Source organism: Ictidomys tridecemlineatus, chromosome 15, assembly GCF_052094955.1.
Source record: "Ictidomys tridecemlineatus isolate mIctTri1 chromosome 15, mIctTri1.hap1, whole genome shotgun sequence".
Taxonomy (NCBI): Eukaryota; Metazoa; Chordata; class Mammalia; order Rodentia; family Sciuridae; genus Ictidomys; species Ictidomys tridecemlineatus.
The window spans coordinates 18,946,722-18,955,172 of record NC_135491.1 but is presented as its reverse complement, the minus strand read 5'-3'; positions in this window follow the sequence as shown (position 1 = coordinate 18,955,172).

The following is an 8,451-nucleotide window of genomic DNA, read 5'->3' as shown; positions in this document are numbered from 1 at the left end:
GGCTGTAGAATTGACCAGGCGGAGAGAAATGCAATTGCTCCATGCAAAATGGGGACTTTGTGGACTTAATGTTTCTCTTTGTCAAGTTCCAGAAGAGTGCACCTGTCAGAAACCCTAAATCAACCATCACCCACCCAAAGTCAATCATATTGCTGGGGCATCCTATTTCCTGGATGTCAAACCCGAAATCCCCAGCCTGTTTTTGAGACTGTGCCCACCTCTTCTCGGGAGGACTGAGATGGATTCTCCACCCTGTCCTTCACGGACCTGCATCTACTTGGTTTCCCATGCCAGTGTGCCTTTTCCCACCCAACTCCACCAGGACCCACCTTGTCCTGGAGCTTTTTGGCAGCAGGCATGCCCCTGGACCTGCCTTAGGAAATCCTGCTTCCTGTCTCTTCCCTCAAAAGACTAATTCTGGGCTTATCTATCACTGCACTGTCAGAATCCTGGATTCTTTTAAAAATAATTTTTTACTTATTCTAATTTGTTATACACGATGGCAGATTGCAATTCATTTCATATTATACATAGAGAGCACAATTTTTCAAGTCACTGATTGTACACAACGTATTTCCACACCATTCTTGTCTTCATACGTGTACTTAGGGTAATGCTGTCTAATTCATTCCACCATCATTCCTACCCCCTTGCCCCCTCCCTTCCCCTCCCTCCCCTTTGCCCTATCTAAAGTTCCTCCATTCCCTCCATGCTCTCTGCCCATCGCCATTATGAGTCAGCATCCTCATATCAAAGAAAACATTTGGCCTTTGGTTTTTTTGGGATTGGCTTACTTCACTTAGCATTATATTCTCCAACTCCATCCATTTACCTGCAAATGCTACAATTTTATTCTCTTTAAATGTTGAGTAATATTTCATTGTGTATATATATACACCAAAGTTTCCCTATCCATTCATCTATTGAAGGGCATCTGGGTTGGTTCCACAATTTAGCTATTGTGAATTGTGCTGCTATAAATATTGATATGGCTGTGTCCCTGTAGTATGCTGTTTTTAAGTCCTTTGGGTATAAGCCGAGGAGAGGGATAGCTGGGTCAAATGGTAGTTCCACTCCAAGTTTTCCAAGGAATCTCCATACTGCTTTCCATATTGGCTGCACCAATATGCAGTCCCACCAGCAATGTATGAGTGTGCCTTTTCCCCCACATCCTCACCCACACTTACTGTTGTTTGTATTCTTGATAGCTGCCATTCTGATTGGAGTGAGATGAAATCTTAGAGTAGTTTTGATTTGCATTTCTCTAATTTCTAGAGATGTTGAACATTTTTTTCATGTGTTTGTTGATTGATTGTACATCCTCTTCTGAGAGGTATCTGGTCAGTTCCTTGGCCCATTTATCGATTGGAGAGCCCTGGATTCTTAGCCAGTTCCAGGTCTGTCCTAGGACTGAGTCTCCCTGTTCTCATCTACTCGACAGAAGCAGCCCTTCTAGACCTTGCTCCTCTGCCAGGCAACAGAAATTACTTTGGACTAACTTAAACCATAAAAGGAGGGTAAGGTTATTGGGAAGATGTTATTTGTAGGGTAGTCACCTAGAGTGGGAAGGGCCAGAATAACCAATGCATTCTAGGGCAAGCCGACTCTATCCAAGCTAGGCTGGCCTCAGGTGGGCCTAGAGTCAGCCCCAATCTGGGCTCTGGATGACTCTGTAGATGATGTTCATGGTTGTTCATGGTGTAGGTAAGGTAGTTGCTCACACCTGTCTGGTAACAGTCCATTAGGACATGGCAGGCTCTCCTTATAAGTTACTCAAAGGCCCTGTGGTTAGTTCTAATGGGGTCTACCTGGGCTGAGTCACAGGCCCAGCCCAGGGCCATTCACTGTGGCCATAGGAGAGCAGTGTTGTAATAGGCCCTGGGTCATATGTTGACCCATGCCCAGGGGTGGAGCTCCACTTACAGCACATAGATTGAGAACACAGGAATGGAGATTCTCACCAGAAAGTCAGGACCCCAAGAAGAAGGGGTGGATCCTGGGCAGCTTTTAATGTCACTAGAATGTGATGCAATCCATGATGATGTTTTATCTGGGTAAAATATTGCCCTGTGTGGGTGCTCACTGAATGAAAGAGAACACTGAACACAATCAGGGAGGCCCGAAGACCTGGGGACTGGAGTTCACATCTTCCTCTCTCTGAGGCTGGCCATGGGAAGGCCACTCAGCTCCACCACCTTTGGTCCCTCATAAGTAGTCTTTCTGGCCAGAGCTGAGTCACAGTCATGGCTTCTAGGGCCTGGGTAAGTACTGGGGCACTCCCAGAATAAGCCAGGGGGGTCTTCCAGAGCAGGAAGACATCCTGTTGGCAGCTGCTAAAATGTGGTTGCTACCATTGCAACCCAGGCCACCTGAACATTTTCCCTCTGAATAAAAAATTGCAGTTTCCCTTTTAATATCACTAGTACATGATGCAATCCATGATCATGTTTCATCTGGGCAAAATATTGCCCTTGGAGTGTATCCTACCCCAGTTGGAGGTCCACGTATAGCCACAGCCACAGCAGGGATGATGGAGACCCTGGGGGGTAGGATGAGGAGTACGTTGTTCATTTTCTTCTTCCTGTGGGATTAGAAGGAACCAAATCACCTCTCAATCCCCCAGGATGTCATCAGTTCTGGCCCCCCACCCCTCCATCCTGGGTACATCGGTGAGCTTTCTCATATGCATACCTAAGTCCCTCACCCTCCATCAGAGACCCTTCAGATGAAGTTCAAGCCCTTTGTCTAGGGCCTCCCTGTCCAAGCCCATCGGCCACCAGCCTCGTGTCCTCTCCTGCCCCGTACACCTCTGGGCTGCTGTTCCCCTGGATGCTCTTCCTGTCTTGTCCACCAGGTAAGCCCTGCCTCTCCCTCACATTGCTTCCTCCCACCATAGAGACAAACAGGGCCTGCTTCCACCTTCGGGCCCTGCAGCCCACCCCACCCCTAAACCGCATGGTCTGTTTGCATTGCCAATAAATCTTCTCTCGTGTATTTACCCAGTCTTCCCTGTACCCTGTGGCTGCGCTGAGGTGGCAGATGGTGGGTGCTTGGTAAATGCATGATCAATGGAGGCTCAAATGATATCATTGGGAGGTAGAACCATGGTCTTCCCTTGTTAGGATTTTAAGTCAGGAAATGGGTTCATCCTTGAGGCTAATACTGCAGCATGGAGGGGTCGGAGGCTTTGAAGAGGGGTTGCAAGACTGGGAATATCTCCCTTGGAGGCCCCAGCAGGAGGAAGCATTTAGCCAATCAAGGAGCTGGCTGCCTCGCCTATCTTAGCACATGTTTGAATGGGAGGCTGGGCCCCTTCCCTGGAGGCCTCTCCAGAAGGAAGACAGTCCTGAGAAGAGCAATGCATCTAGAATCGTGGATGTGCCTGTCAGGGCCTGCCGCAGCAGCCGTCTGAGCAGATGGGCACAGAGCTCTTGAGTCCGTCCCGGGGGGCCTCCCTGGGAAGCTGGAGGTGACCTCGTCTATCCATAAGTTTTAAACAAGGGGACTTGGCCAACCCAATAAGGCTGGAATAAACAAAAAGAAAAGCAATGCGAAGATTAGAAAAGGAAGAAACAATATTAATATTCTTGGCAGATAATATGTTTATATTTACTTAGAAAATCCAAGAGAATTAATAACAAAACAATCAGGGTCACCAAGAAAGCCCGGAAAAGTGGTCTGATAGAAGATACATGAAGATCCAGAGCTTCCTCTGTGCCAGCAAAGAGCTGACTAGAAAATAAAGTGAAAGGAGGCCTCCCTCAAACACCAATAAAGCTATAAACTATATAAACCTTACGTAAAACATGCAAGAAAGACCCATCTGAAGCGAACTATAAAATATTACAAAGGACAAAGGGACATGCCTCATTAGAAAGAAATGGTCCTTTCTCACATAGAAAGACGAGCTATTATAAAGAGTCCATTTCTCTCCAAATTTATCTTTTTTTAATTGTCTTTCCAATTTTTTTTTTTTAAATTCCAAAGACGTTTTCATTGGGATTTGAAGGAAAATGCTACAATTCATCAGAAAGAACAGGTGCAGCCGGGCTGAGGAGTATTGCCATGCTCACTGGTGGCGACTTATGTCTAAGGACAAGAGAGGGGGCTTCCTTCCCCCCCCCAGACATGCTCCTGCCCTGCCCTAGCCCTGGAGGAACACTGTAGCCAAGGGTCACCATGGACACCGGATGTGTGGGGGCACAAGGTCGTGGCGGCTCTAAGATGCTCCAGTCTTAGTACAGTTTCCCAGGGGGATGACCCAAAACAGATGGCGTCCGAAGCTGTGGTGGACAAAGGAGCATCTCCTGCAGGTAAATCACACCCTAGGTTTGGCAGCACCAGAGAGCAGGGAATAGCGGTGGACCCAAGGGAAGGGAGCTGTCTTGGTCATTTCAGGTTGCCATATCAAAAACGCCTTAAACTGAGTGGCTTAAAAACAACATAAATGTGTTTTCATGATTCTGGAGGCTGGGATAGGTACTCTGAAGTCACCTGCAGATTCAGGGTCTGGAGAGGACCCACTCTTTGGCTCACAGGTGGTGGTAACACCTACCTCTATCCTCACGTGGTGGGGAGGGGGAAGGCAGCCTTCCAGCATCTCTCCCATAGGGCACCTGTCCCATTCACCTCCCCATGCCCCCTTTCCTAATATCACATGAGCGATTAGGCTTCAAAATATGAATTTGACAGAGGACACAGACCTCCATACCACCTCAGGTCCTGAAGGTCACACCCAGCTCACGAACTATGAAATGGCTGTCTGGTGAGTTTTTCTGGGCCCTGACAAAGAAGAGGAGGCTCCATTGGACCCTTAGGGTTCTCTGTACCATGCAGACGTCCAGGCAAGAAAAAGAGGGTAGGGAAGGGGAGGAGGACAATGAGAGTCTGGCCTTTAGGCCACAGAGTAGCTTCCCTACTTCTCCTGACCCTCTCCCATGGCCTTCTGGCCTGGGAGACAGAATCTTGGGTCCCCTCTGGTCTAGCACTCCTCTGCTGTATGACCTGGACTATGTTTTTAAACTTGATGCCTCAGTGTCCTCATGGTGACTGAGGGATTGGTTTGGATCTCAGCTCTCCAGCAGAGGCTGCCTTTCTGGGCAGGTGGGAACTACTGACTTAGAAAAGGAACCTGGAGGATTAGCTAGATGGGAGAATGAGTGCCAGACTAGAACAGAAGATCCCAGAGAGGATGAGAGAGAGGGCTCTTGCAGGCCTTGGGTGGGGGTCTCAGGCCATTCATCCTATTACAGATAAATGGATGGTTTTCCAGGAGGAGCTATGGACCCATGTGTGGGTCAGGGTCCTTGACCCCATATCCAAGACTTTTCTTCCAACAAGCCTAGGACCAGCTGTTGGAGGCAAGGCCTTGCACAAAGGACCCAGGGAGGTTTTTTCTTGCCCCTCCTTGACTGCTGCCTCCATGCTGTATTTGGGGGCCATTTTGCTGCAGGATTCATGGCAGGGCCGGCAGGGAGCTACCGACTTTGTTGCCTCAGAGCTGAGGTTATTCTCAGATTCATGGGAGCCATAAACCCATGCCCTATTTCTGCTCTAATTGAGGCTATTTGTATTGTGACTAAAATAATCAGAGACAATTTTATGGGTATATTTTTAAAAATAATGATGTCCCATATATTTAAGTTATATAACTGCAGTGGCCATGTGACTGGTTGCCCCAGGGCCCCTCCTCAAAGGTCCTGTGCTGGAGAACCCCCCCATCCTGGCCTCCAGCATCCTGTACTTCCCCAAATTCTCAAGTTGAGGTGATGTTGACTGACACAGGTCCCCAAAGACTGAGGCACAGTCAGGACCCTTCTTTGGGAATGCAGTAAAGATTTGGGGGTGTGGGGCAGGCATGCACAGCTCAGTGACCCTGGAATACTATAGAGCAGTGGGGGAGGGGTGTGTCCTCCCTGGATGCTGCCTGGACCCTGGCTCTGTCTGGCCTTTGGGGTGAACATCTGTGCTATACCACTCAGCAGAAGCCATTCACCTTTCTGTTATTCCATTCTTCTTTGGGCACCCCCTCTTCCCCATTCTTTGTCTTCCTGCTTTGGTAGCAGCTGACTATCCCACAAGCTCTGGAGTAAGCCAAACAACATCCTATTCCCCAACCAGGGTGATTGGTTCAAAGATGAGCTTGTGACTTGATCCGAGCCAATGAAAAGGCAGATGCTCTTTCCACTGGACTGACTTCTAGGTAGATGAAGATCTGGAACCATTGGCCGCCATCTTGCCTGCACTTGGTATTGGAAAATTGTTCCAATATAGAGAAAATCTGGGCAGAGAAGTGTGGAAAAGAAGGTCCAGGTGGTATATCGGAGCACTGGTACTTGGAGCTCAGGCTACTCCTGGATTTTGAGGCTATGGGAGTCCAAAAATCTCATCTTGGCATAAGCCTGTTTGGGTTGGGCTTTTGGCACTGAAGAGCTCTAATGATACCACTTGTGCAATCTTTCTTTTCCCCACCTGTAAAGGGAGAGAAGACTCGTTCCTATGGGTATGTTATGCTCATAGATGGCAATTATATGTGAATATAATTCAAGTGCAACACTTGGTTCAGAGGAACCACTCAATAAATAGTGGCCATGGCTGTCATTAGGGACATTGTGGAGCACTGGATACTTGTCATAAGATGTGGAGAGAGGAGACAAGGGAGAGACTATGAGAAAATGTTGCAGCCCAGGAAAAATCCCTGTCCCACATGTTCATGGGTGGCAGAAGCACTCTTCCTACTGGCTGGTGGCACCCCCTTACCTTTCCTATTAGGGCCCTTCCTGCATGCCCTAACACCATTGATTGTGCACAGCCAGAGCCCTTTACTGTGCCCAAGTCAATTCTGTATTGATTCCTCCCCACACAGCACAGGCTGGAAGGAAGGAGCTGCTGAGGTTGAAAGAGGGAGTAGGGGAGGCCAGTGGCCACACCCCTAACATATTAGGATCTGGTTGTACATCAGAAACACTGGGTCACTTGAGACTCTGGTCCTGGATGGGAGGGGCCCCACTTGGCCCCTGTGTCTCCTTCTTCCTTAGCAAGCTCTGCTCTCCATGAGCTGCTGGATGCCTCAGTATTCTCTCCACTCTGCAAATCTCTGGCAGCTTTGTGTTTGGAGCTGAGCAATGTCTGGCCTGTGGGCCCATCAGCACCACAACACCACCAGGCACCGTAGGTCTGTAAATCTCAACCAGCAGGAGGTCTGAGTCAGGGTGGAGGGGTCTTTAAAAGGCTACCCTGAGAGTGGGCAGCCCTGAGCAGCGGGCAGAGCCTGCAGGAATGCAGAATCTTGAGGTTTTGCCTGACTGGGCTCCTTGGGACTCTGGGAAATACAGACTTTGTCTCAGGCCAGTAGTGGTGCATTGGTATTGATGATCTGGAAATGCCCACAGGGAAGAGAAAGCGAGGGAAGGGGAGAGAGAAAGTTCCTGAGAGGTGTCCAGGGAAACATCCCAAGACTGGAGCTTGCAGGGGTAAAAGGGGAGTCCAGGGAGGGGTTGCTAGAAGAACAGGCAGACAGCAGCCTCATCTGGGCCCCACAGGAAATGAACAAGTCAACTCCCCAAAGGGTCCAGGACCTATGTGCTAACAACTGGCGAGAGGTCAGCCCTGTTCCCAGAGCTCTAGCTGAGGTTCTCCAACACACACAGCGGCCCTGGAGGACACCGAGCCCAGAGGTAGATGTGTCTGTTCAAGGTTAAACTGAGGGTTGTGGGGTTCTAGAAACCAGAGCTCTGAGAACAATGCTGACCTCTTACCAGTGACTGCCCTAAACCATGCCTCTCTTCTGCCCCCAGTTTTCCTCATCTGCAAAATGGATCACAGGATCTTCAACACTCCTTCTGGCTTGGATATGCAGAGATTTAGCACCCCTCCCTTTGGGAGCAGTAGCTCTCTCCTCCTTTCCTCTGGCCTCTCTGCTCACTACCCTACTCTGTGAGGGACTGGGGATGTAGCTTAGTGGTAGCGTACTTGCATAGCATAGTTTAAGGCCCTGGGTTCAACTTCCAGTGTTGGGGAATTTTATATATATATATATATATATACATACATTTTAAATTTTATATATTTAAAAATAAATAAATAAATATATGCATACATGTACATGTCTATGTATTTATATGAACATGGGTACATATGTGTACATATATATATGAATGACAGAGTAATGCCTGCTTGTTTGTCAACAGTTCATTTCAAACTGCACAGAAGGATAAGAGATGGAAGCTGTCAGTGACCCACTTCCCCAAGCTCACCTCTACCAAGTGCCGTGTGCCCTTCAGGAAATATCTACATATTCAAGCAAACTCCATCCCCATCCCTTCCCATCTTTCTGTGCAGTGTCTGCCCTTCTTTCTGCAGAGTCAAGAAGGAGAGCGAGCCAGAGACAGCCCTGAGCCCAGGCGTGGGAATCCCTCACCCATGCAAACCCCTCCCATACCAGCCCCTTCC